Here is a 26734-nt window from a genome sequence, read left to right on the forward strand (position 1 = left end):
AAGAGGGGGGCCGCGCCGCCCCCTCCAATGTGGACATTTCCCCAGAGAGGTGGTAGTCCCCGGGGCTAAGGGGCTCCAAAACCGCCCTCTTCCCACATTTGTGTTGATCCCTGGGGCTGCGGGGGGCTCCAAGGCCCTCACCAAATTTAGAAATTGCCCCGGGGAGGTATTGGTCACAGGGGAATGGGAGGCCAAGCGACCCTCCCACATTAATTATAATTAAAGCTTTAGGGGAGTGGTTGTCCCTGGAGCTGTGGGGGAGGCTGACGGACTTACCCTCCCTAGCTAACCCAATTTGCCCCGGGGAGGTGGTGGTCCCTGTAGCGCGGGGGGAGGCATGGACCCCTACTCCTCGCACATTTGTGAAACTCGACCAAGGGAGGTGGTGGTTCCCGGGGCTGTGGTGGGGCCTGGAGGCCACCCCACTCAAAATTATTAATGCCCATCAGACCTGGCCTATCAAAAATAAGCACGAGAGCCTGCACTTTAAAAAAAAACCTTTTTGGCTGTAAATTCACGAATATCGCAATTTCACAGCAAAAAACAATAAGTCAATAGAATGCTTCTTTCCTCTGGGAGCTAAGGGGTCAGTGTCCCTACTCTGGCTCCTTTTCTTTTTTAAAATCTTTTTTACTGGGACTCGCTCAAGATGGTTGCCAACACTTCCTGGTTTGAAGTTTTCGCAGCCAATCATAGCTGTGCATTTCTCTGCACAAGCTCGTCTTTGTCCATGAATACTTTGCGTTCTGAGATATACAAATTTGAATTTCACATAATTTAGCAAAAACTCCTGAATAGATTTACACCAATAAGCAAAAGTGTAATCTACATACCAAAAGCTTGCTTTCTGCCAAATCTGGTGTCATTTCTTCCAGTAATAGAATTACACATTTTTTGGCACCCACCTTTTTCTCAGCCCTCGCTTCACGGATGACCCCAAAACTTTCTGTGCGCAACAAGAATCACTGCAACACTTTTTGGAAATATTTTATGAAGATTCGTCTAACAGTGCCAAAGATATAGGCAAGTCAAAAAACACTTTTTGTACGGAAACATGATCCTGACTATAACTACCTAGTGGTGACCACCACTAGGTAATGTATATGTGTATTTATATATACACATATATATACACACATATATATATATATATATATATACATATTTTATATATATATATATATTACCTAGTGGAGGTTGCCACTAAGTAGTTAGAGTTAGGACCTAGTTTCCATAGGAAGAGCGTTTTTTGTTTTGCCAATCACTTTGCAGCAACTTGATGAATCTTCACAAAATTTTCAAAACGTATATTTTAGCTAGTTCAACAGCTGTCTTGAAAGGTTTGTTGTGATCCATCATAGGCCCAGTTGAAGGCGTCATGCTGAAACACGTCTGCCGTGATTAGCTTAATGTTTGTTGTCCCAAAATAAAAATCCTTTTTTCAAAAGCCAAACTGTTTCCATTGGACAAATCCCTGGTGGTGCCGCTGGTTGCAAAGGAAACCGGGTGGTGGAGATATATCTATTCAGCAGTTATAGGTGTGGTTTGCTCAAGTTACTATAACTTGTGTCCTAAGGTAACTATAGCTCGCACCCCAATCATGCACTGTTTTTTGTCAAAATTAGTATACTGTTACTATATCAAAGATGTCATAAGTGATGTAATACGTAGGGTAATTAGCAATGCATGGCAAGGGCGCGAGTTACCTTAGGGCACGAGTAAATTCATATCCTAACTATAATGTCCCTGTAACCTTTGTTCTTTTATGTGAATTTCTCTGATTTTTTTTAACTTAAAGTCATTTTCATTATTATACGTTAATCCAACCACCAACGCACACAGCCTGAGGCCAGACCCTGCGGCCAACCCCGCTAACCACCCAACCCTGAGAGAGAAGAGAGAAAGAGAGAGAGAGAGAGAGAGAGAGAGAGAGAGAGAACCTGAGAGATTGAAAGAGAGAGCTATTTAGGCTTTGATGAAAGATATACTTAGAATGAGGTATTTCTGGACAAATTGAAAAGAAAAGTTTTTGCCAATTAAAAAGAGTGAGATCACCTTTGAGTATGTAACTTAAACATTTGTAGTTGAAAAGAAACTAAAGCAGGAAATTATCACATACTTACCTACACTAGAACCCTTTGGCCCATATTTATGAAACATTATGCACAACTGCGTAAACGCAGTTGTGCGTCAAAAAATGTACTGCCACATAACGTTACTCAGCAGCATGGCTGCACCATGTTTATTAATTGGCACACCATGGGGCTGAGAAAAGGCTAGCCTCATGAAAAATTACGCTAGCCGGAGATGGACGGTGATACAAAAATTTTGCTAGTGGGCCAAAAATGACAGTACTGAGCGTAGCTTAATTTTTCAGTTGCACAAGCAGACAAAAAATGATTAGTGTCCAAGAATAGACAGGAGGCAGTACAATAACCACAATGTCCAACACAGGGGACCAGTGTCCCCAGGACAACCCAAACAGCACCAGTGCCAGCCAAGGGGCCCGCATGTAAGAGGCCCCCAGCGGCACACAACAGTCAAAGATGTATACTTATGGAGAATAGGCTTTAAGAGTGAAAACACTAGAAAATAAACAGACACACTGCCATGCAATATTAGATTTTGAACCTTCAGCCTACTGAGTGACAGCACAAGACTTTGACCGTTAGGTCAGAAATGTAACCATAAAATTCGTACCAAACATCTTGCTAGTCAGACTCTGTGAAGTCATTGTATGGAGAGACCATTCCAATGACAATCTCTCTCTCTCTTCCATCCCCATTACGGGATGGAAGAGAGAGAGAGACAGAGGTGGTCATTCCGACCTAGGCGGGTGGCGGTTGCCGCCCGCCCGTCGGAATCCGCCTGAATACCGCCCCGCGGTCAATTGACCGCGAGGGGTATTCTGACTTTCCCGCTGGGCCGGCGGGCGATCTGATTCAGATCGCCCGCCGGCCCAGCGGGAAAGCGCCTTCCACAAGGAAGCCGGCTCGGAATCGAGCCGGCGGAGTGGAAGGCGTGCGACGGGTGCAGCAGCACCCGTCGCGCTTTTCAGTGTCTGCATCGCAGACACTGAAAAGCCTAGTTGGGCCCTGTTAGGGGGCCCCTGCCGTGCCCATGCCATGGGCATGGGCACGGCAGGGGCCCCCAGGGGCCCCGCGACCCCCCCTACCGCCATCCTGTTCATGGCGGCTTTCCCGCCATGAACAGGATGGCGGTAGGGGGGGTCAGAATCCCCTCGGCGGCGCAGCGAGCTGCGCCGCCTTGGAGGATTCTAAGGGTCAGTGGAAAACCGGCGGGAGACCGCCGGTTTTCCCGTTCTGACCGCGGCCAAAGCGCCGCGGTCAGAATGACCAAGGGAGCACCGCCGGCCTGTCGGCGGTGCTCCCGCCCCCGTTGGCCCTGGCGGTAGGGAACCACCAGGGTCAGAATGAGGGCCAGAGAGTGACAGGACTGTGGGGGGATCCTAAAGGCCCCTACAGTCCTAGCTGGCTCCCCGCATCATGCAGGAACAGACATTGCTTCCACAAGCAGGGAGCTGCTTTAAATAGCAGCTCCCTGCTTGCAAAAGTAGTTTTTTTATTTGAAACAGATAAAAACTTCACTTTGTGCAAGTGAGAGCTGTTTGACAACCATCACTTGCAGAAAGTGAAGTGTTTGCTCTGACTTGACGAGAGCCTTCAAAACTCAAGCCAAGTCAGAGCAATCAGCTACGTTCTAGGGGTGGGCACCCCAGGACATAGCTGGAGGAGGCCCTGGGGGGTGGCTATCCCCAGGGCCATATTTGGCTCCACGAGGGAAGCCGCACAGCCCCTCTCCAATTTTAAGCAGCTACAGGGAGGTGGTGGTCTCTGGGGCTGCCGGGGGCTGTGTGGTCCCTGCACTGTATTTTATTAGAGCCCTGGGAAGGTGGTGGTCCCTAGAGCTGCAGGGGGCTGCATGTCCCCCACATTATATTCAATTGAAGCCCCCCTTTTTCTCGGCCTCCACTTGACAGATCACCCTAGAACTTTCCAGACAGCAGCTGACGTGAGTGTCAAATTTTGGGGGATTTTTTTTTTAAGATTTGTCAACTGATGCCAAAGATATAGGCAAGTAAATAAACACTTTTTTCTATCGAAATAGGTTCTACCTATAACTACCTACTGGCAACCACCATTATTTAACATAGCTATATGCATATATATATATATATATTAAACCTAGTGGCGGTCGTCACTAGGTAGTTATAGTTAGGACCTAGTTTCCATAGGAAGAACATTTTTTTTTGCCAATAACTTTGGCGCAGCTTAATGAATCTTCACCAAATTTTTTAAACTTATACTAATTCAGCTGCTGTCTTAAAGGGTTTGGAGTGATCTTGCAAGTGGGGCCATATAAAAGCAGGGGTCTCAAAACGTGTTTTTCCTTTTCATTTCCCCATGGGGATTTTGAACATGACTACAGCCCGAACCATTCAACAGAATTACACCATATTTGGCAGAAAGCTAGCACTTGGCCCAGAAACCACACTTTTTTTGTAATTTGGTGTAAATCTGTTCATTGGTTTTAGAGATATTTAAAGGCAAAAAATGTAGATATCTAGGGACATGGCTCCTCCGTGGGTCCAACTGTCTGCATGCAGATATCAGATTGGCTGCCAACCCTTCAACAAAGAAGTGTCGGCAGCCATCTTGGGCCTCAGCTTTAGCCATCTTGGGACTCAGCTTTACCTTTAGCTGAGTCCCAGAAAAAAAGTGAAACAAAAGAAAAGTGCCAGGGTAGGGTCACCCTGAGCCCCTAGCCTTGGTCTATGGGTCCCTTAACGCCTCCAACAGGGCTAAAAAGCATTTTATTGATTTATTTTTTTAATCTCTGGAAAATCCGTAGATCCGGATCCACAAATGTTCCTAACTTTTGTTTTTTAAAGGGCAGTCTCCCACTCTTTTTAAAAAATCTTGCCCCAGGGTGTGCCAGATACTGTGGGCATTGGGGGCTTTAAAGGAGGGGGCACAAGGACCCCCCCTCCTAGGGCTTGTCTTAGCCTGGGGACTGCCACCTCCCTGGGACAATCTCAGAAAAATATGTGGGGGGGTGCATGGCCCCCCTTGCACCCAAGGGAGCACTATTGCCCTAGTGTAAAATGTATAAAATAAATGAGGGGAGGTTGTAAAAATAAGGAAGGGGGACTGTTGCAGACCCCTGGCCCCAGCAGCCATCCCCTCCCTGGGACAAATTTCAAATGTTAGAGGGGGCTGCGTGGCCCCCCTCAGGGAGCCAATAATGGCCATAGGGATGGCCACCCCCAGGGCCGGATCCTGCTGTGTTCCTGGTGCCCACCCATGGGACATAGCTGTTTGCACTTGTTGGAAGTCGATTATTGGTAAGGGCAGGTAAGTACCTCTACTTGGCAATAGGCTGCAAACTCCCACTAGGTCCAGTCAAGGTCTCAATAAATTAATCCTGGCTCAACCCTTGGTAGCTTCACAATGAGCAGTTAGGCTTAACTTAAGAGCCAGGTGTGTAAAGCATTATATATCAACAAAACAGTGAATAAGTAAAACACAAAACACTATAAAAGTCTAACACCAATTTATAATAATAGATTATATTTTTATCTTTAAAATGACATAAAAACAACAAAAATCCAATGAAGGGAACTGGAGATATGAATTTTTTAAGATTGAAGGTTTTCTATCGCTTAGAAATCAAAAGCGCCAATCTGGACATCTGGTCGCACTCAATTAGGGCAAAGTCAAAAGTGGAGGCCAACATCGATGGAGCTCTGCTCGGCTATACTAAGCGGGAGGCCTCGGTCAAGAGTTCTACGTTCGGACTAGGATGATTTTTCATGACGTAAATTTTCATCCGGGACTAAGTCAAAGTAGAAGCTGAACTCACTGAATCCCTCCTTGGATACACTATGTGGGAGGCCTCAGTCAACTTTTTGCCTTCAGACTTAGAGCTTTTCTTTTCCGACGTCAGACAACCCTCAACAGCAAGCCAATTTCGATACAACATTGTTGGATTGCCTTTCCACTAGCCTCTGGTGAAATCCTTGAAGTCTGGGGTTCCAGAGCTTTTCAGCAGGACATACCTGCAAGTCAGGCCAGATCGCGGTCGACGTTGGCCGGCTTAACTAACAACATTGGCTCTGTCCACTTATGGAGCTTTTCTCCCAAATTGCTCCAAACTTTTCCAAACTTCTGGATCTTGTTCTAGAAGTACTTTTAAGGTTCTTTAGGTGTCCTCAACGCACCCCATGGTTCCAGAAGCTCTGCATTGCTCCTTGGGGGTTAGGACTCCAACTCCCACAATGCACCTGGTTCAAATCCTTAAATAACCACTGGTCAGCTGGTCACTTTTTACAGGGCTTGATGCAGGGGACTCAGGTCAGCTCTTTTCTAACTAGCTTACAGGGAGTCTCTTTTTGGAGTAGCAGAAGCCAGACAAAGTCCTTTTCCTGGTGAAGCCCAAAGTGTTCAACTGGTGCAGTCTTTCAGTGTGCAGTGTCCAGGTGCAGGCCAGAGGTCCAGCAGGACAGTCCTTCTTCTTTTCTTGTTCTAGTAGGAATATGAAGTGGGGTGCAGCTTTGCCATATTTATCCTTGCTCCTGAGGTGGAAAGCAGGGCGGTGCTCCTGTCAAGTCATGTGCAGCGCACCACCCTCTTGAGCGACCATTTTCTGGGAAGTGTGGCAAAAATCAATCCTAGGAAGCAGCATTCATCCAAAATGGCAAAACTTCAATTTTAGAGTTTAGATCTGGCTGAGCCCACCCACTGGTGTGGCCAAGTTTCCCTTAACACACCCCTTTCCAGTACTCTCCTAATTTAATCAGTGAGCACCTGATTGTCTAGGGCTGCAGGAAATGGGGGAGGTGATGTTGCCGTCCAAAATGTCCTTCCCTCCTTTGAAGTACAGTTTCACTGCTTTCCCCGCATCCTGTTCTACCATCTGCTGAGGCAGATCGCTTCCCACCAGATGCTTTGTTTGTTTTAGCCCAGGCTACTTCACACCTCATCAAGGCAGTCTGGCTCAGGCTGCCAGAGGCTGACTAATAAGAGAAGGGCACCACAGGGCTAAAGTTGGTAGCTTTAAGCAAGAGTTCTAAAAAGCTTTCCCTGTTCAAGTTATGTTAAATTCAACAGTGGCAAGTTCTTGGATCTATTATAACTTTCAATTTGATACTAAACTTGCTATATTTAGCTCCTACCTATGGAAAATAAGGGGGTAATTACAACCCTGGCGGACAGTGTTAAAGCGGCGGTAATACCGCAAACAGGCCGGCGGAACAAAAAAGGGAATTATGACCGTGGCGGAAACCGCCAACATAGACAGCCACTTTAACACTCCGACTGCAACAGCGGTACAGACAAGCAGCGCGGCAGTCACCGCCAACAGACAGGCGGAAGACAAAGTACCGCCCACAGTATTACAAAAGGCCAATGCGCCACCTTTTCCGGGGCGGATTCACCGTGGATAAAAACACGGCGAAAACAGCTTTTGTAATGGGAAAACGCTCACCTTAACACACTCCACGAGGAAGGAGGGCACCATGGAGCCGGAACTCCAAATACTCCCTGCGCTTGTCTTCCTGCTCCTCTACGAACATCAGCAATGGCGGCGCCGAAGACAACGGTGAGTACTGCACCTACGACACAGGGTAGGGGAGGCATAAGTCAGGGGGACACACACGCAACACCCCCACCCCCACCCCAACCCTAGCACACTACAACACACACACCAATGCATTTCCAAACATCACAGTAACAACCCACAACCCCCCCGGAAGAATGCAAAGACAAAAAGGAAGTCAGTACAACCATTGTAATGTATCAAAATACAGTAAGCTCATATATACATAAATATATACACATTCCAAATATTTACATCATGATTAGTAGTGCAGGTATGCACATTTCAATGTCCGTGGACCACTGGGCCCAATATGCATGGGCGAGGCCCACACACAATACCTGTCCAGAAACGGAGAGAGAACACTGCAGGGGCATCAGATAGAAATACAACAGGCACCTCAGGGGGAAGGGTAAGGGGGGGCACCTCAGCCAGATGACAGCACCACGCCAGATCCACGACAGGGCTCCATGCCCATTGATGTATCCTGGGGAGTGCAAAGCCACAGTCTCACAAGTCTTTTCAGTGGGTGGTTTGCCCACTGGACCATCCTGGGGAGTGCAAAGCCACAGTCTCACAAGTCTTTTCAGTGGGTGGTTTGCCCACTGGACCATCCTGGGGAGTGCAAAGCCACAGACTCACAAGTCTTAACAGTAGGTGGTTTGCCCACTGGACCATCCTGGGGAGTGCAAAGCCACAGTCTCACAAGTCTTTTCAGTGGGTGGTTTGCCCACTGCTCCATCCTGGGGAGTGCAAAGCCACAGTCTCACAAGTCTTTTCAGTGGGTGGTTTGCCCACTGGACCATCCTGGGGAGTGCAAAGCCACAGTCTCACAAGTCTTTTCAGTGGGTGGTTTGCCCACTGGACCATCCTGGGGAGTGCAAAGCCACAGTCTCACAAGTCTTTTCAGTGGGTGGTTTGCCCACTGGACCATCCTGGGGAGTGCAAAGCCACAGTCTCACAAGTCTTTTCAGTGGGTGGTTTGCCCACTGCTCCATCCTGGGGAGTGCAAAGCCACAGTCTCACAAGTCTTTTCAGTGGGTGGTTTGCCCACTGGACCATCCTGGGGAGTGCAAAGCCACAGTCTCACAAGTCTTTTCAGTTGGTGGTTTGCCCACTGCTCCATCCTGGGGAGTGCAAAGCCACAGTCTCACAAGTCTTTTCAGTGGGTGGTTTGCCCACTGGACCATCCTGGGGAGTGCAAAGCCACAGTCTCACAAGTCTTTTCAGTGGGTGGTTTGCCCACTGCTCCATCCTGGGGAGTGCAAAGCCACAGTCTCACAAGTCTTTTCAGTGGGTGGTTTGCCCACTGGACCATCCTGGGGAGTGCAAAGCCACAGTCTCACATGTCTTTTCAGTGGGTGGTTTGCCCACTGCTCCATCCTGGGGATTGCAAAGCCACAGTCTCACAAGTCTTTTCAGTGAGTGGTTTGCCCACTGCTCCATCCTGGGGAGTGCAAAGCCACAGTCTCACAAGTCTTTTCAGTGGGTGGTTTGCCCACTGGACCATCCTAGGGACTGCAAAGCCACAGTCTCTCAAGTGGATAACAGTCTCCACTGGTTCTGGAGGGGGCTTTGTGCCCAGAGTGCTTCATCCTACCAAGGACTGAGGTAGTGGATGTATCTCTCCACTGGTTCTGGAGGGGGACTTGTGCCCAGAGTGCATCACGCTCCCCGTGACGGTCCCAGTTCCGTCACTGCCCCTGCCGCTCATGGGCAAACGATGCTTGAGTTGGCGGTGCTTGCCCTGTTCAGCAGTGCTTTCCATGGCGGTCTTTGCCCTGTTCAGCGGTGCTTGCCTTGTTCAGCGGGGCTTGCCATGGCGGTCTTTCCCCTGTTCAGTAGTACTTGCCCTGTTTAGCGGTGCTTGCCATGGCGGTCTTTGCCCTGTTCAGCGGTGCTTGCCCTGTTCAGCAGTGCTTGATTTTGCTGTCTCTGACCTGTGCAGCGGTGTGTGCCATGGCGGTCCCTCATTGCCCAGCGGGGCTGTGGCTGCCGGGGCCCTCCTGGGCACTGACTCTGGCAGTGGTCTCTGGACCAGTGATGATTGTGCTGCCCTCCTGGGCACTGACTCTGGCGGTGGTCCCCGGACCAGTGACGATTGTGCTGCCCTCCAGGGCACTGACTCTGGCGGTGGTCTCCGGACCAGTGATGATTGTGCTACCCTCCTGGGCACTGACTCTGGCGGTGGTCTCTGGACCAGTGACGATGGGGCTGGCTGTGGCGTCCTGGGCAGCGGGGAGGATGGCGGCCTTCTCCACCGTGCTGCTCTTCCCAGACTTTGGAGACTTCTTCTGCCCCTTCACCACCTTGGGAGGAATCACAGCTGACTCGACACTCCCCCCGGGACCCTTGTGAGCGGCTCTGCCGGCAGGAGTCTTCCCCCTCTCCCGTCGGGCACTGTCCAACTTCTGGTGCTTCACAGGGGGTGGACTGGCAGTGCTTTGCCTCCATGTCACACTGGCTGCCCTTACGCCCGGTGCACTCCACATACCTCTAACAGGCACCACTGGTACCGGAATCTTTTTGGCTGAGGTGCTAGTACGGGACCTATGAAATGGAGGGGGGGGATGGGACAGAGGTCAAGGTTGCTCAGGAAAAGTTTCTGACAAACAGTGGGACGGGTAGCTGGAGGGGGTCTGGGAGTGGAGGAAGAGGAGGTGGTTGTAGGAGGTGTACCTTTTGATGCTTTGGGTGCAGGTGCATGTTCTGGAGGCTGTCGTGAGGGGGATGGATGTTGGGTGTGTGTGTGCCCACGTTTGTGTACTTTGGGAGGGGGCGTCACAGACACACTGGGAGAGGACACAGGGGACGTGTAAATGGTAGCGGGGGTGGTGAGTGCAGGTGAGCGGGGTGTGGTGCTGGGTGTTCTGGTGCGAGTCCTAGTGGCTGTAGTGGTAGTGCATGCAGGTGAGAGTGTAGACACTGGGAGGGAGGAGGGAGACGACGAGGAGGGGGACACAGTGGAGGCAGTGGATGTTGCTGTGTCTGTATGTGGGTGATGCTTGTGTGAGTGCCTGTGGGATGTGTGGTGCCTATGTTTGCCTGAGCTGCCCTTGTGTGTTGACGTGTGTGCAGGCTGGTCTGATGGTATGCTTGGGATAGGCAGAGGTACAGGGGATTGGGCCTGGGTGGAGGAAGTTGGAGGGGGGAGGCTAGACACAGGGACAATTGCTGCCATCAGTGCTGAGGCCAGAGATTGCAGGGTTCGATGATGGGCAGCCTGATCAGAATGAATGCCCTCCAGGAATACATTAGTGTGTTGCAACTCTCTTTCTACACCCTGGATGACATTCACAATGGTAGACTGCCCAACAGTGAGTGACCTGAGGAGGTCAATGGCATCCTCACTGAGGGCAGCAGGGGTGACAGGGGCTGAGGTGCCTGGGGCGAAGGTGATGCCCACCCTCCTGGGTGAGCGGGCACGGGGCGAAGGCTGAGGGGCTGCTGGGAGGGCGGTGCTGGTAGGGGGGTGGCGGCTGTACCTGTAGAAGTGGGGGGCACAGATGGTGCCGCCACCACAAGGGAGCTCCCATCGGAGGACGAGTCTGTGTCGCTGGTTGCTGATCCGGTCACCGCCGTGAAGCTCCCCTCGTCCTCCGTCCCACTGGTGTATTCCGAGTCCATGGTGTGGCCCTCCATGGCCATGTGGGATGCAGACCCCTCGTCCTCCGGTGCCCCTGTACCTCCGCCTGATGATGTTGATGCACAAAAGAACAGGGAGAGCACAAAAAGGGGTGGGGAAACAGAAGAAAGACAGGTTGAGTGCATGGCTTACCGCTACCGTTGGACAGTACAGACACAGCAGCCCCCTGCACTACGCCGTGCTCTTGGCCTCTATAGATGCAGTTCCTGGGATATAGCTTACATGGATATAAGTGTCATCTGCCCACATAGATGACACAGGGGCATGTATACCTGTACTTGGCACTCTGCAGAGGTGGGGTGGAGTGGCACATGGCCTGCATTACGGAGGGGCCTAGCCTACGGAACTCGCCCTGGCCTAGGGAAACCCACAGCCCTCCTCACCCACCCAGACCCCTCCACTGTGCGCAAAGTCATGAGAATGTGAGTGTACTCACCCCCTTGTGTCTGCTGTGATGCCCTCATGCGCCCATCCAACTCAGGGTAGGCCACCGCCAGGATCCGGAACGTCAGGGGGGTCATGGTGCGAAGGCCACCCCTCCCACATTGGGAGGCCATCCCCAGCTGAGCCTCTGCCGTCTTCTTGCTCCAGCGGCGAATGTCCTCCCATCTTTTACGGCAGTAGGTGCTCCGTCTCTGGTGGACCCCCAGGGTCCGGACGTCCTTGGCGATGGCACGCCAAATATCCTTCTTCTGGTGGGCGCTGACCTACATGACATGGACAGGGGAAGAAGAGAAGTCATTACCAACTGCACCGTCGTAGTGAGTGGCGCACATCCCAGCCCTTGCCATGTGGCACATGCATTCACACTCCTTCATGCTCGCAGAACTCTGCCCCCTTCCTACTTTCATCCAGCCCTCTGCACCCAGGCATAGCCCATACAACTTGCACCCTATGTACTCACCTGTTGGTCTGGAGGAACGTAGAGTAGCGTGTACTGGGGGAGGACCCTGTCCACGAGCTACTCCAACTCCTGTGCAGTGAAGGCAGGGGCCCTTTCCCCAGACGCACGTGCCATTGTCTCTTCCAGACCGAGGTCACAGCAGCACTTGCAGTGTAAGTCCTCTCATGTCGACCCTCACGTATCGAGTGATTGAACAGATAGAAAATGGCGGTCACATCCGCGGCGGTGACGTCCGTGGCGGTGACGTCCGCGGCGGTGCTTATCATCACCGTCGGCGCACTTCGTCATTGGCTCCTGGGACCCATAGGGTCCAAAGTTAACCAATGCAGCATTGCGCCGCGGTCTACGACCGCCTACCGCGACGATGTACAACGCCAGCGCAGTTACCTCACATCCCATTGTCCCACTTTAGAGGTCAGGCATCCGCCATTTCAGGGGCCCACATGGCTTCATTTACAACTGCGTCACACATACCTAAGCCTGGACTCAACACACATACAGGAAGATTTTTGTATTTTGTGTCGTGTTCTGTGTAGCTGTGGGTACATACCTCAGAATTGGTTGACTCTGTGGTCGCTGTTGTCCTTCCTAGGAACCGTCAGCTGGGACATGTGAGGAGATGGCAGAATCCTCCGGTGTACCGACCGCTGGTGGACCTATTGACAATGGAGGAGCGACATTTAATCATCACCTACAGGTTTGACCGTGCCACAATCCAGGAACTGTGTACCCAGTTGGAGCCAGACCTCATGTCACCAATCCGCCATCCCACAGGAATCCCCCTCAAGTGCAGGTGCTATCAGTGCTCCATTTCCTAGCAAGTGGGTCATTTCAAACAACATTGGCCATGGCATCAGGGATGTCCCAGCCTATGTTTTCCAACGTGTTGTCCAGAGTGTTGTCTGCCCTGCTGAAACACGTGAGGAGCTACATCGTTTTCCGTCAGGTAGAGGATTTGGCTACAGTTAAAGGTGACTTCTATGTCCTGGGACATATCCCTAACATCATAGGTGCCATTGATGGGACCCATGTGGCTTTGGTCCCCCCCACAGGAGTGAACAGGTGTACAGGAACCGGAAGAGTTATCATTCGATGAATGTACAGATGGTATGTTTGGCAGACCAGTACATCTCGCAGGTAAACGCTATGTTCCCTGGCTCAGTGCATGACGCCTACATCCTGCGGAATAGCAGCATCCCTTATGTGATGGGTCAACTCCAGAGGCACCGTGTGTGGCTATTAGGGGACTCTGGTTACCCCAACCTGTCATGCCTATTGACCCCAGTGAGGAATCCCAGGACCAGGGCAGAGGAACGCTACAATGAGGCCCATGGGCGGACTAGGAGGGTGATCGAACGCACCTTCGGCCTCCTGAAGGCCAGGTTCAGGTGCCCCCATATGACAGGTGGTTCCATATTCTACTCACCAAGGAAGGTGTGCTAGCTCATCATCGCCTGCTCTATGCTTCACAATCTTGCTTTGCGACGCCAGGTGCCTTTTCTGCAGGAGGATGGTCCAGATGACGGTGTTGTGGCAGCTGTGGAGCCTGTGGACAGTGATGAGGAGGAAGCAGAGGAAGAAGACATTGACAACAGGGACTCTGTCATACAGCAATATTTCCAGTGACACACAGGTAAGAACAATTTTTTTACTATTACATTTACTTTCACACTTCTACCTCTATCCTGTCTTTCAATTTGAAGCAGTATTTGCTAACTGAGTGTTACATTTCCATTACGGTTTCACAGGTGTGGTTACCAACGTGTGTCATCTGCTTGCATCCTTCATGGGCTTGTGATGTGTGACATAGGTATGTTGACATTATGGGCCTGATTCTAACTTTGGAGAACGGTGTTAAACCGTCCCAAAAGTGGCGGATATACCACCTACCGTATTACGAGTTCCATAGGATATAATGGACTCGTAATACGGTAGGTGGTATATCCGCCACTTTTGGGACGGTTTAACACCGTCCTCCAAAGTTAGAATCAGGCCCTATATTTTGAACGGATTTTGTCATTGTCATAGATAATACAAATTTTCAAAATCACAGACTGACTCCAGATTGTTTTGTGGTTCAAGGGTGTTTATTGAAGTGCTAATTATTGGAGGGGGTGGCAAAATGGTGATGGGTGATGGTGGAGGAATTTCCATGGCAGAGTCCAGTCTATTAGTCTCACAGGTGCACTGCCCATATGGGCATAGGAAGTAGAGCTGGGGCAGTTCCAATCTGGACAGGGTAACAAAGTGAGACAATGGGATGACAATCAGGGTGGTCTCATTTCCTGGCGGGGGTCTTGCCATCTTGCTCTGCCCTGTTCCTGGATCTCAGGGACCCCTTGCGGGGTGGTTCTCCATCTGCAGGGGGTGGGGTGCTGGTGTGGTGGTCCTGTGGCGGGGCGTCCTGTCCACTAGCGCCGGCAGAGGTGGTGGGCAGTTCATCGTCCAGGCTAGTGTCAGGGGCCCCTTGGAGTGCCACGGTGTCCCTCATGGTATTCTGTATGTCCTTTGGCACCCCTACGATGGTGCCCAGGGCGGAGCTGATCGTTCTGAGGTCCTCCCTGAACCACAAATACTGTTCCTCCTGCATGCGCTGGGTCTCCTGAAACTTGGCCAGGACCGTAGCTATCGTCTCCTGGGAGTGGTGGTATGCTCCCATGATGGAGGAGAGGGCCTCGTGGAGAGTGGGTTCCCTTGGCCTGTCCGCCCCCTGTCGCACAGCAGCCCTCCCAGTTCCCCTGTGTTCCTGTGCCTCCGTCCCCTGGACCGTGTGCCCACTACCACTGCCCCCAGGTCCCTGTTGTTGTTGGGGTAGTGGGTTATCCTGGGTTCCCTGTAGTGGTGGACACACAGCTGATTGACGTGTCCTGGGTACGGAGGTATGGGCCCGCTGGGTGGGCGCTGTGCTGGTGTTACCAGAGGGTGGAAGGTCAGTGTTGGGTTGTGCCTGTGCGAGGGGAACCGACTGTCCTGAGGCCCACGATGGTCCGGGCTGGTCATCTGGATCCAGTTGGCCAGAGCTGCTGTCATCACTGTGGGCCTCTTCTGTGGGTGGGGTAGAGATGTCTGGACCCTCCTGTCTGGTGACGTTACGTAGTGGTCCTGCAGGGGTATAAAAGCATGATTATTGCATGTGTGTGTGTCATGGTGTGCAATGGGTGGGTGAGCTTGTACCCCAGTGCTAGCATTCCTGTGTGGTGGCTTGTGTGATGATGATTAGGGGTTGTTATGGGTATGTGCAGTGGGCATGCTTTAGTGATGGGTGTCCATGCTTTGTTGTGTCATGCAGGGCTTGGTGTTGGGATGGGTGGTTTGTGTTATTAGTAAATTAGTGAGGAGTTGGAGTGATAGGTGAGGGGGTGAGGGTGGGGGTGTGTGATAGCATGCAGGTAGGGTGGGGGATATGATAGTTAAGATTTAACTTACCAGTGTCCATTTCTCCACCGACTCCTCCGAGGCCCTCTGGATGCATAATGGTCAAGACCTGCTCCTCCCATGTTGTTAGTTGTGGGGGAGGAGGTGGGGGTCCACCGCCAGTCCGCTGAATCGCGATGTTGTGCCTGGAGACCACGGAACGCACCTTCCCCCGTAGGTCATTCCACCTCTTCCTGATGTCCTCCCGATTTCTTGGGTGCTGTCCCACTGTGTTGACCCTGTCGACTATTCTTCGCCATAGCTCCATCTTCCTAGCTATAGAGGTGTGCTGCACCTGTGATCCAAATAGCTGTGGCTCTACCCGTACGATTTCCTCCACCATAACCCTGAGCTCCTCCTCCGAAAACCTGGGGTGTCTTTGGCGTGCCATGGGGTGGTGTAGGTGATGTGTGGGGTGGTGTATGTGGTGATGAGTGTGGTGATGTGTAGTGGTGTGCGGTGTTTTGTGCGTGGATGTTGTGTGGGTGATGGTGTTGTGTGCCTCTGTGTGGTGGGGTTGTCTATTGCTGTGCTCTCTCTGTGCCACCTTCGTCTCTAATTTTGGGTCGTAGGGGTTTGTGGGTGATGTGGGTGTGTGTTTTATATTGTGTTGGGTGTGTGGGAGTGGTGTTTGTATGTGTATCAGGTGTGTGTATTTGGAATTGTCCAATGTGGCGGTGTTTTGGAGATGTGTATGTATTTTGAGCGCAGCGGTGTGTACCGCCAATGGAATACCGCGGTTGAAAGACCGCCGTGTGGATTCGTGGGTCGTAATAGCATGGGCGTGTTTCTGTTGGCGTGACGGTGGAGGATTTGTTTTCGACAGTTTATCACTGACCTTTGGTGTGGCGGACTTGTGTGGGTGTCTGAATTTCGGCGGATTCCGAGATGTGAGTCATAATAGCTGTGGCGAAATTCCGCGGCCGCAGCGGTGTATTGGCGGTCTTCTGCACGGCGGTAAGCGGCTTTTATCACCAATGTTTTAATGACCCCCTAAGACTTTATTATTTTAAAATAAAGTCTCTCCATGTTAGCCTATGGAGCCCATTCACTTCAACTAAATGTGGCTACTTTCTCTCACCAGGACTTATAAAACATATTTTATAAAGTCCTTGATTATAGTTACATTGCATCCATTTGGGGGCATTTAGGATGGGGGTGACTTATTTGTAAATATAAGGTAGGACTTTGGAAATACTTTTAAACCCAAAGTGGAACTTGAGGTTAGCTTTAACTTAAAAGCAGTCAGCAAGGATGGCCTGCTTTTAAAATGACACTGGACACCCAGCAGTGCACCTATGGGTGTAATATCTATGCTGGGATCCCTAAACCAATATGTCCTACCACATACTAGGGACTTATAGGTAGGTTGGTACAGCCAATTATAATTAGCCTAATTTGCATATACAATTTTAGTTAGGGCACAGGCCCTGGGACTGTTTAGCGTTGCCAAGGGCACCACCAGAGTCAGAAAAACACCAGTCTGAGTGAAAAATGGGGGCAAAAGAGTTGGGGGTATTCTGAAATCAGCCCAGTCTTCCCACAGTATTGACTTGGTGGGAGCTGTGACCGCTCCTGCCAAGTCAAAGCAAGCACTACGGTTCCAGCATGCGAGAGCTGTCAAACAGCTGTTGCTTACTGGAAGTGGAGGTTTCCAAGTCTGTGGGCAGGGAAACAGAGGAAAGCCCTGCTTTTGCAGACAGGGAGCTGCATCTTTCGCAGCTACCTGTGACAAAAGGAATGCTGGCTCCTGCAGGAGGAGGGGAACTGGCTGGGACTGATGGGGCCTTCAGGCTTTCCCTGTGGTTCCATTGCACACTGGGTGCCCTGTGGGTCACCCAAGACAGATGGTGGGACTCAGTGGGATGGAGTCAACGGGGCCCAGATCAGCCACAGGAGGGGGTACCTCTCCCCCCAGAAATAAAAATATATTAAGGCTGGGCTCTGGGGGATTGGGTATGTGGCACAAAAATCAGCTGGTGAGCTGTGAGGTCCCCTCCATTTGATGAAGGCTGGGCCCCGAGGGATGAGGTCCAGGGAGCTGAGATCAGCCCAGGGAGGGGGGCTGCACAGCCGCCCAATTGAATTGTAATGCGCCCCTGGAGATGGGGTCCAGGAGGCTGAAAGCAGCCATGGGAGGGGGCTGTACGGTGGTCCCTGGGGTTGTGGAGGAGGCCATTGGGCCTCCCCCACACAAATAAAGCATTTTGACCTTGGGAGGTGGTGCTCCCCAGGGCACAGGGGGCCACATGGCCCCCCTGCACATATTTTATCAATTGCCCGGGGAGGTGGTAGTCCCCAGGCCTGTGGGGGAGAGGGTCAGCCTCCCACACACAAATAAAGCATTGTGCCCTGGAGAGGTGGTGGTTCCTGCAATATCGGGGGCCGAGTGGATCCCCCGCACCACAAACATACATCTCACCGGGGGCTCCTGTGTAGCTAATTTAAACCCAAGGGCAGGGGGCCTTTTGCCCCCCCTCCTTTCTGAATGCCCCCAGGACCTAGTCCATCCAGGGGTCACATAAAACAAAAGGGCAGAAGACCGCCCTTTTAAAAAAAAAAAATCTCAAAAAGTCAGCGGATCCATGACTCTTCCAAGATTTTTCTTTTTTTTTAATGCTTTTTCGCTCTGGCGGGGTCCCTCTCAGACACTAGCACCAGAGCTAAGGGTCACGCTGCCTCTACCCTGGCCCCTTTTCTTATTTCATTACTTTTTGTTCTGAGACTCAGCTGAAGTTGAGTCCCCAATGCCTGCCAACACTTCTGTGTTGAAGTGTTGGCAGCCAATCAGATATCAGCATGGGGACAGTTGGATCCGTGGAAGATCCGCATCCCTAGATAGCTATATTTTTTAAACTCTAATTTCTCCTAAACCACTGAACGAATTTACACCAATTCACAAAAATTGTGCTTTCTGGATCAAGCGCTAGCTTTCTAGCAAATTTGGTGTAGTTCCATCTAGCGGTTCAGGCTGTGGAAGTGTTCAAACTCCCTGAGAGAAAATGAATGAGGAAAATGTGTTTTTGGACCCCCTTTTTCTCAGGCCCAATTTAACGGATCACCCTGAAACTTTCAAAACAGCAGCGGAACTTAGCAAAGCATACGTTTAAAAAAATTTGTGAAGCTTCATCAAGTGTCATGCGTCAAAGTTATTGGCAAAACAAAAAACACTCTTCCTTTGGAAACTAGGTCCTAAATATAAGAAATATAAGTACCTACTGGCAACTGCCAGCAGGATATATATACCTAGTGGTTGTTGCCACTATGTAGTTATAGTTAGGAACATGTTTCCATAGATCCATATAAAAAGCGTTTTTGACTTGCCTATGTCTTTGGCACTGTTTGAAGAATCTTCACAAAATATTTTTTTTAAAGTGTGCCAGTGATTCTGCTTGCGCATGGGAAGGTTTGGAGTGATCCGTAAAGCAGGGGACAAGAAAAAGGGGGGGAGTAAAAAGATATTTGTTCCCTTGTTAATTCCCATACGAGATATGAACACGACTACAGCCCAAACTGCTGGAAGGAATTACAGAAATTTGGCCGAAAGCTAGATTTTGTTCCGCAAAGTGTGCTTTTGGTTATTTTTGGTAAATCCATTCAGTAGTTTTTGAGCTATTTATGAGAAAATAAATGTTTATATCTAGGCCTGCGGATCCTCCTCAGTGAATTTGTGAGTGGAAGAGCTCGTGCAAGGAGCTGGAGATCCCTGAGTGGCTGCCAACACTTCAAACCAGGAAGTGTTGGCAGCCATCTTGGGTCTCGTCTTCAGCTGAGTCCCAGAAAAAAAGTGAGAAAAAAAGAAAAGGGGCCAGGGTAAGAACACCCTGTCCTCTTAGTTCTGGTGCTGGGGTCCCAGGGAAAAAAGAACTTTGTGCAAAAGAATATTTGCTGCAAATTTGCAACAAAGAGGAGAAGTTTAAAAAAACAAGCTTGGGCTCCCACGCTTGCTTTTGCAAAGCCCCCATGGGGACATGTCCCGGGGGCATGTTCAATGAAAGGAGGGGGTGCATGGGGCCCCCCTCCTAGGGCATTTTTATGCTACCTCCCAGGGGCTTTAATCAATATATCAATGTAAAGCAGGAGTCCGTGTGCCCCCCTGCATCCCTGGGTACCACCACCTCCCCAGGGCTTTAATCAGGTACAACGTGAGGGGGTTGTGCAACCCCCACACCCGCAGCCCCAGGGGCCACCACCTCCCCGGGGCTTCAATCAAATACAATGTTGGGGGCTACATGCCCCCCGCAGCCCCAGGGACCACAGCCTCCTTGAGTCTATTTTACCTTGGAGGGGGCTGCTCGGCCCCCCTCGAGGAGCCATAGATGGCCCTGTGGACCACTCCCTCCCTAGGGCTGGCTCCTGCTATGTCCTGGGGTGCCCACCCCCGGGACACAGCTGTTTGCTCTAGAAAGGCAGGAGCTTTGACATCTCCTGACAAGTCACAGCAAACACTTCACTTTCTGCAAGTGAAAGCTGTCAAACAGCTATCCCTTGCAGAAGCTGATTTTCGCATCTGTTTCCCTGCATGCAAACATAAGTGCAGGGAAACAGATGAAAACATTGCTCCTACAAGCAGGGAGCTGCTATGTAAAGTCTATGGTTACCTCACGTATCACTTCCTTGTTTGATTGGCTATGGATACAAAGAAGTGAGGAAACATGCATTGCTGTGGATCCAGAATACAAAGTTAGCGCTTTTTTAAAGCAGGTGGCAGAAGGTGCAATAACTTCAAAGTGTCAAACTAGCAAGTTATTTAACGCTAATGTTATAGTTAAGGTTTGATGTACAACAGAGAAGGGTCACTTCTGTTCTAATGGTAAAGATCTTGTACTGTCAGTAGGCTGACTGTTCCAATCCTAGTAACTTATTACAGTGTGTCTGTTTATTTTCTAGTATTTTGACGGTTAAACATTCCTAGTGATGGAAAATTGCTGTTTTTTTCCTCTCAAAATCTGTGGGTTGTATGTCATAGCTAAGTCTGAGCACTTCACAGTAAGGGGTGATTGCTGGCCTAGTGGTTAAGGTGTCAGACATACATACTACCGGTTAAGAGTTCTAGTCTAGGTGAGTCTGTGGTCATCTCTTTTCAACTATAAATATTTACGTTACATATTGAAAGGTGATCTCCCTCCTTTTAATTGACAAAAAAATTTTTTTTTTCAGTTTGTCTGGAAATATCTCATTCTAAGTATATAATTTATCAAAGTCTAAATCGGTCTCTCTCTCAACCTCTCACTTTCTCTTTCTCTCTCTCAGGGTTGGGTGGCTAGGAGGTCGGTGGTTATAGAGAGGTGGCCACAGGGTCTGGCTACAGGCCAGGGTACAGGCCGCAGGCCAACTGGCACCATGCATGACTGAAAGCCGTGCGTTGCAGTGGTAGGATTAACGTATGGCAATGAAAATTACTTTACATTAAAAAAAAACATAGAAATGCACTGAAAAAAAAAGTTACAGGGACGTTATAGATAGGTAATAGAACAAAAAAAATTGAAATTCACTTAAAAATCCCAAAGTTACAGGGATGTCATAGTTACGTTCACATTGTAAACATACAAAATCTTAGAAATTCACCTGTTATAGTTATAGTTATCTCAAGCAACTATAACTCGTGCCCCCGCCAAGCACAGATTCTTTGTGAACATTTTTTACTTCAAATATTATATTGATATTGTGAATGATGTATCAAATATATATTGAGTGCTGGAATTTGTGGGGTAATTAGCAGTGCATGGCGAGGGGGTGAGTTATAGTTAGCTTAGTTGAGCCTCAAAATGACTGCCAATACTTCCTGGTTGAAGTGTTTGTAGCCAATTAGATCTCTGCACAAGATCATCAGTATTCGCGAAGTTGTTGTGACCGTAGATAAACGAATTAGTATTTCCTTTAATTTCTCCTAAACTACTGAACAGATTTATACCAAAAAAGAAAAAGGCTCATTTGCAGACCAAGAGCTACCTTTCTGCCAAATTTGGTGTAATTCCGTCCAGTGGTTCAGGCTGCAGGCATGTCTAAAGAGTCTATGAGAAATAACATGGGAAACAGGAGCCCCTGTTTGACGGATCACCTCAAACCCTTCCATGCACAACAAGCTCACTGGACACACTTTTGTTTTAGAAAGTCAAAGTCAAAAAACGCTTTTTCTATGGAAACCAGATCCTAACTTTAAATACCTACTGGTATATATTTTGTATCTATTTTGTTTTTTTTACAAAATGTTGCATTTATTGCATTTATCATGTATTTGCATGAATGTTGACTCGTCTGACCACTGCAAAATCCATTCCAAACCACCTTATCTTGTCAACTGTTTCAAGATATCATCTGCTATAGTGTTAGACCTAAACTTCACAGCGGCTTTATGTCTCCATCATACTTTTGGAAGCTTACTATTTCTATGTCATTTGTTGTGACTGACCCAAGGCAGACAACTCACTGCTTTTCAGATTTCATTCTCTATCATTGCTCTAAATAGTTTTGGGAATATATAAATTTCCACCCTGTAGAGTAATCATTTCCTGAACTTTCATTTCATATTTAATGTAGATATTGACATACTTTCGTAATGGAATTTTGTTTTATTTTTCTTCCTTTGTGCAATTCTGTACTCATGACTAGCACTCTCAGGATCAAAGGTAATATTATTGAATCTTCATTATGATCAGCAGTTTTTACAAATTCCTCTCACAAAGTTCATATCAAGTCAAATATAAACTGTATAGCTCGGAGCGCGGAGGATCCAAATACCATGCCCATTACAGGTAAGATCTCCTCATTTATGAGTTGGCAACATATGTCTTTGAAAAAGTCATATTAGTTAAAAAACGAGGTCAACGAGGCTAAGCTGTTGTACATTTTTTCTTGCAGGAACTGAAAGCACCAGATAGAAAAATCTTGACAATAATCAAAAAGGGAAAACCAGGTAAAGAGTGCTGAGGAAACCCTTCGAAAAAAGACAATTACTTAGTAGGAAGCTTCCAAGTTAATGATATTTCTTCAATTACATCTATGTTGAAGCCAGTTCTAGCAGAACTAGTAACTGGAAGACACAGTGCAGAATAAAAACAAGCATTTACAATGCAACGAGTCTCGCGTTTGCCCATGTTAGAGTTGATCGCGTTGTAAACTCCTAACCCGACTTTTCACCTATCGGACAAAAGTGCATTTATGTACGAAACCCGAAAAAGTGAAATGAACTATGTAAAGTGCTCGACTTCTGCCAAGCAAGATCGCGCTCGTACATTAGAGAAAAAGAAGTCCACGAGCCCAATGGAAAACAGCGAGCCTCGCATGTTTTCTGTACTTGGTCGCTGCGCTCGAGGAGGGCTAGCCACCGGAAAAGGCATGACGTATGCGTGCCTTCGACTAATGAAGGCAAGCAGATTTTATTAGGCAAGCCCACGAACCAATAAAAAACACTGACGTGAAGTTGACAGGGCTCTGAGCCCTTTTCTAAATACTAAAGCGTCTCGCTGCGATACGCATGCACGAGCGCATGCAACGCAGGCTCGACCCTAACAACGCCTCAACGGACGTCTGCAGCTGAAGTACCGACTCTCTTTCTCTCTCTCTCTCATACACACATCTCATTCCCCTTCACACTTCTGGGAAATTTGCAACTACTGTTTATCTAAAATGGTTGTGATGAGCGGTCTGGGAAGGAACTAGGAGTCAGCACCTTGCAGATCCATTTCATTGCCATAGGATCAAGTACAGTAAGTTAGTTCACAGAGTTTCACAGTAGAGATATTGGGTTCAGGTAAAAGGTGTTGCAATGTTGTTGACAGATATATTTGTTCTCCAGCTTTCAGGAATATCAGTGTTCTACTCCCACACAGAAAGTCTAAAATATGGAGGTACTGAGAAGGTTTATCAATGCCATTGAATGTAGTATCTGAAAGGATACTAAAATATTTATCTTGGTTCAGTTGCACGCTGCCACTTTTAGATGTCAATGACCAGCATAGTGACAGGATAAAGAAACAATATTCAGTGTCAGTTTTGCCTTTCATATAATTTCCCTTTCAACAAGTCTATGGTTACCTCTCATATCACTTCTGTGTGTGATTGGCTACGGATACAAAGAAGGGAGGAAACATACATTGCTGCTGTTGGATCCAGAATACAAAGTTAGCGCTTTTTGACAGCAGGTGACAGAAGGAGCCAGGTGTAAAAAACAGTCTTTTGGTTGAAAACACACTGGGATTTGTGACTGAAAAACTGCATTTAGCAAGGTACAAAACCCATTTTAGGGCTCAGTAATGTTTTATGACATCTAAAAGTGGGTTAAGAAATGGATACGAAATCCCTGTTTGAAAGGGGCATGTTGTAGGTGTCCTTTGCATGGTTAGAACAGGAAAAAAGTCATAAACCACAGAAAAGTTACCGGCCCCCCATGTTCGTGTGATTACCCATTTGCAAAATGGAAGAGGATCCACGGGGACCACTTCTCCTTTGTAAATGTTGAAAATAAAGTTTGTTTGGAAGTAGCCAGTGGTCTCTTGTACCACTACAAATTCTCAATAACCATGAAAAATGTAAACTTTCCTTTTTAGACAAAACACGGTTTCCTTAAAGCAAAACAAGCAGCATTTAAAAAAAAGATTTACTTTATTGAAATGTGATCACAAATATTATGGTCTGCTGACCCCTGCAGGCCTCCATCCCTGTGATGGCAATCAATCATAGTAAGTCACAGTTTGGGATTTACTTCATTAATATTCATGATGTATGTTAGATACCAACCAATTATGATTTCGATATATAAGAACCAACATATTACTACCTACGTTGGCTCTTAAAAATATTAACTGGTCACAAAATCATTGGTCATAATTTGCGACCAGTATTTTGTGACCCAATATTCATACATCTGGGCCATAAACCTTTATCTTTATGAGGGAGTGCACATAGGAGTTGGTGGGTTTAATTGTGTTATTATTGTAAGGAATGTGCAAAAGAGTAGCAATTAAGATAAATCCCAAAATATTTCAAAGTAGGAAAGTGCAATGTTGTGAACACATCCAATTTAAGTGATGGGTAAATGTTTTGTTTGGAGTGATTGGAAGGAACTCTCTTGTTAACGCAATTCCCATAAGCACACAGTCAGAAATACCAGCTTTGAGTTAATCAAGGCAGGTGGGAAGGGTGGAGAGGTGATGCAGATATAATGTTTTTAGCATGGGTTGGTGTTATCGGATATTGTTAGACAGCAATTCCAGCCCTCTTGAATAGTGAACTTGGAGGCTCAAGCTAGAGGTTGAACAAGGTAGGAGCTAGAATAAAATAAAATACTGAGGAATGTCATGCAGCCTTACACCCTGTCCTGATATGTGCTCCCAGATCCTCACCAATGGTTGTTTATTCATCAGAAAACAGGTGAACAAGTTCATGACTTGGTCAAAGACACCCGAGCTGTGTTCCTGGGTCTTAATTGGCCTTAGTTGGGCACAGCCAAGTGGTCAGGACGTATTAGAAGAGGAGTCAACATTACCCAAACGGAAATGACAGAACAGTGATATGTCTGGAAAAGTGCAGTACTGAATGTTATGTTATGAGGATTAGTATAGAAAAATTATCATCCAAAGGGGTGTCCTGGTGCTATGATTGCTTTGGTAAGTATTTGGCGATTACAGCAATCAAGGTATTTCCACAAAGATCTCAGGTCAAAGGCACTTCCATTTGCTGAGTCATATAATCAGAAACTGGTTCTTAGGAAACTGACAACAATGCAACAGACCTGGTTCATTGACTAACAATCCTTCTGATAGTGATTAGTAAACCTGTCACTATGACTTCCAACAGTTCAGGCTCCTACACACCATGGCTCTCATTATGACCCTGGCGGTCTTAAGACCCCCTCTCTGTCTGTCTGTGCAAACACAATGCTATGGTGAACCACAGTGCCCAGTTTAATATTTTTTGTTCCTTTGATCCTGTAGCGGTAGATCTCCCACAATGCTTAAGAACAATATCTACATTGCTTGGGGCAGTAAAATAGTCTGATAACATTGTGTTGAGCATCCTGTGACACTGTATAGTCCTATCCAGTGGAAATTCAACGTACGCAATGCAAAACACTACAGGGCATACTTACAAGCCCGATGAGCCGCTGGTGCATCACTTTTTGTGACGCAACAGCGGCGGATGGTGCAGGCCAATACTACAAGGTCACACAATGCAACTTTGCATGTTTTTTCATTGCCCTGTGGATGGCGTAAGGCAACAAAGCACAAGTCGCTGCATTCTGCAGCACACAGAGAAAGTGGAAAATGCCTCTATGGATTGTTTTTGTGCAGAAAGGTGAGTCCCTTCCTGCACAAAAACAATCCAAAGGTGTCTCTTCCTGCACAAAAACAATCCTGCTAACAATGCAGACACCCTTGCACCATGGTTCAAGGGTACTGTGTTGGCTCTAGGCAGCAATTTGTGCACCAGCAAAGTGGGAAAGGACAGAAATGCACTGTATCTTGTAAATAAGGTGCATTTCTGCCCAATCCATGTGGCACAGGGCAGCGCATCAAGTTCATTTGCTGCACTGCCCTCGTCTGTAAATATGCTCCTACATTTGAGAGATGCATGATTCACATGTTATGAAATAACCTTGCTTGTTACTTCTACTACCTATGTAACAAGGTGCAGAGTTTTGTATTTTTCCTCGTTCTTGTTATTGCCTTCCCAGCAAGATAATGAAGAAGATCGTGATTGTGTACAGGTGTCAGAATTGTGCACAAAATCGTTTTGAGACATTAAAGACAGACCAATGGAACTTTGTTCTAATGTGTTCTTTGTAGATGGAGAGAGGCCGTGTAGAAACCTTGAGGACTGCATATTCCGTGTGCACAACTGAAAGAACAATTTAAGCTTATTCTTTAGAAAATGTACAGTAAGCATAAGTTGCAGAATTGGTTGCTCTCATTTTTGGGGGAAAAATGTAAATGCAACAAATTATATGTATTCTTGTTATGGGTTTGCTGTGGTGCATGATTATGGCCAGCTTTGGCTTCAGAGAAGATTTTTTACATCAAATTGTACTGCAATATGCAATGGCCCGAGTGTTCGACCTGTTGCGATCTCGCTGAATGTCATCTCAGAGGGTTGTTGTGAAATGTGCAGCACATCGGGGACGGTCTGACGAAGTATCAATAGGAAATGATGTA

This window comes from Pleurodeles waltl, chromosome 4_1 (genome assembly GCF_031143425.1).
Source record: "Pleurodeles waltl isolate 20211129_DDA chromosome 4_1, aPleWal1.hap1.20221129, whole genome shotgun sequence".
NCBI classification, from domain to species: domain Eukaryota; kingdom Metazoa; phylum Chordata; class Amphibia; order Caudata; family Salamandridae; genus Pleurodeles; species Pleurodeles waltl.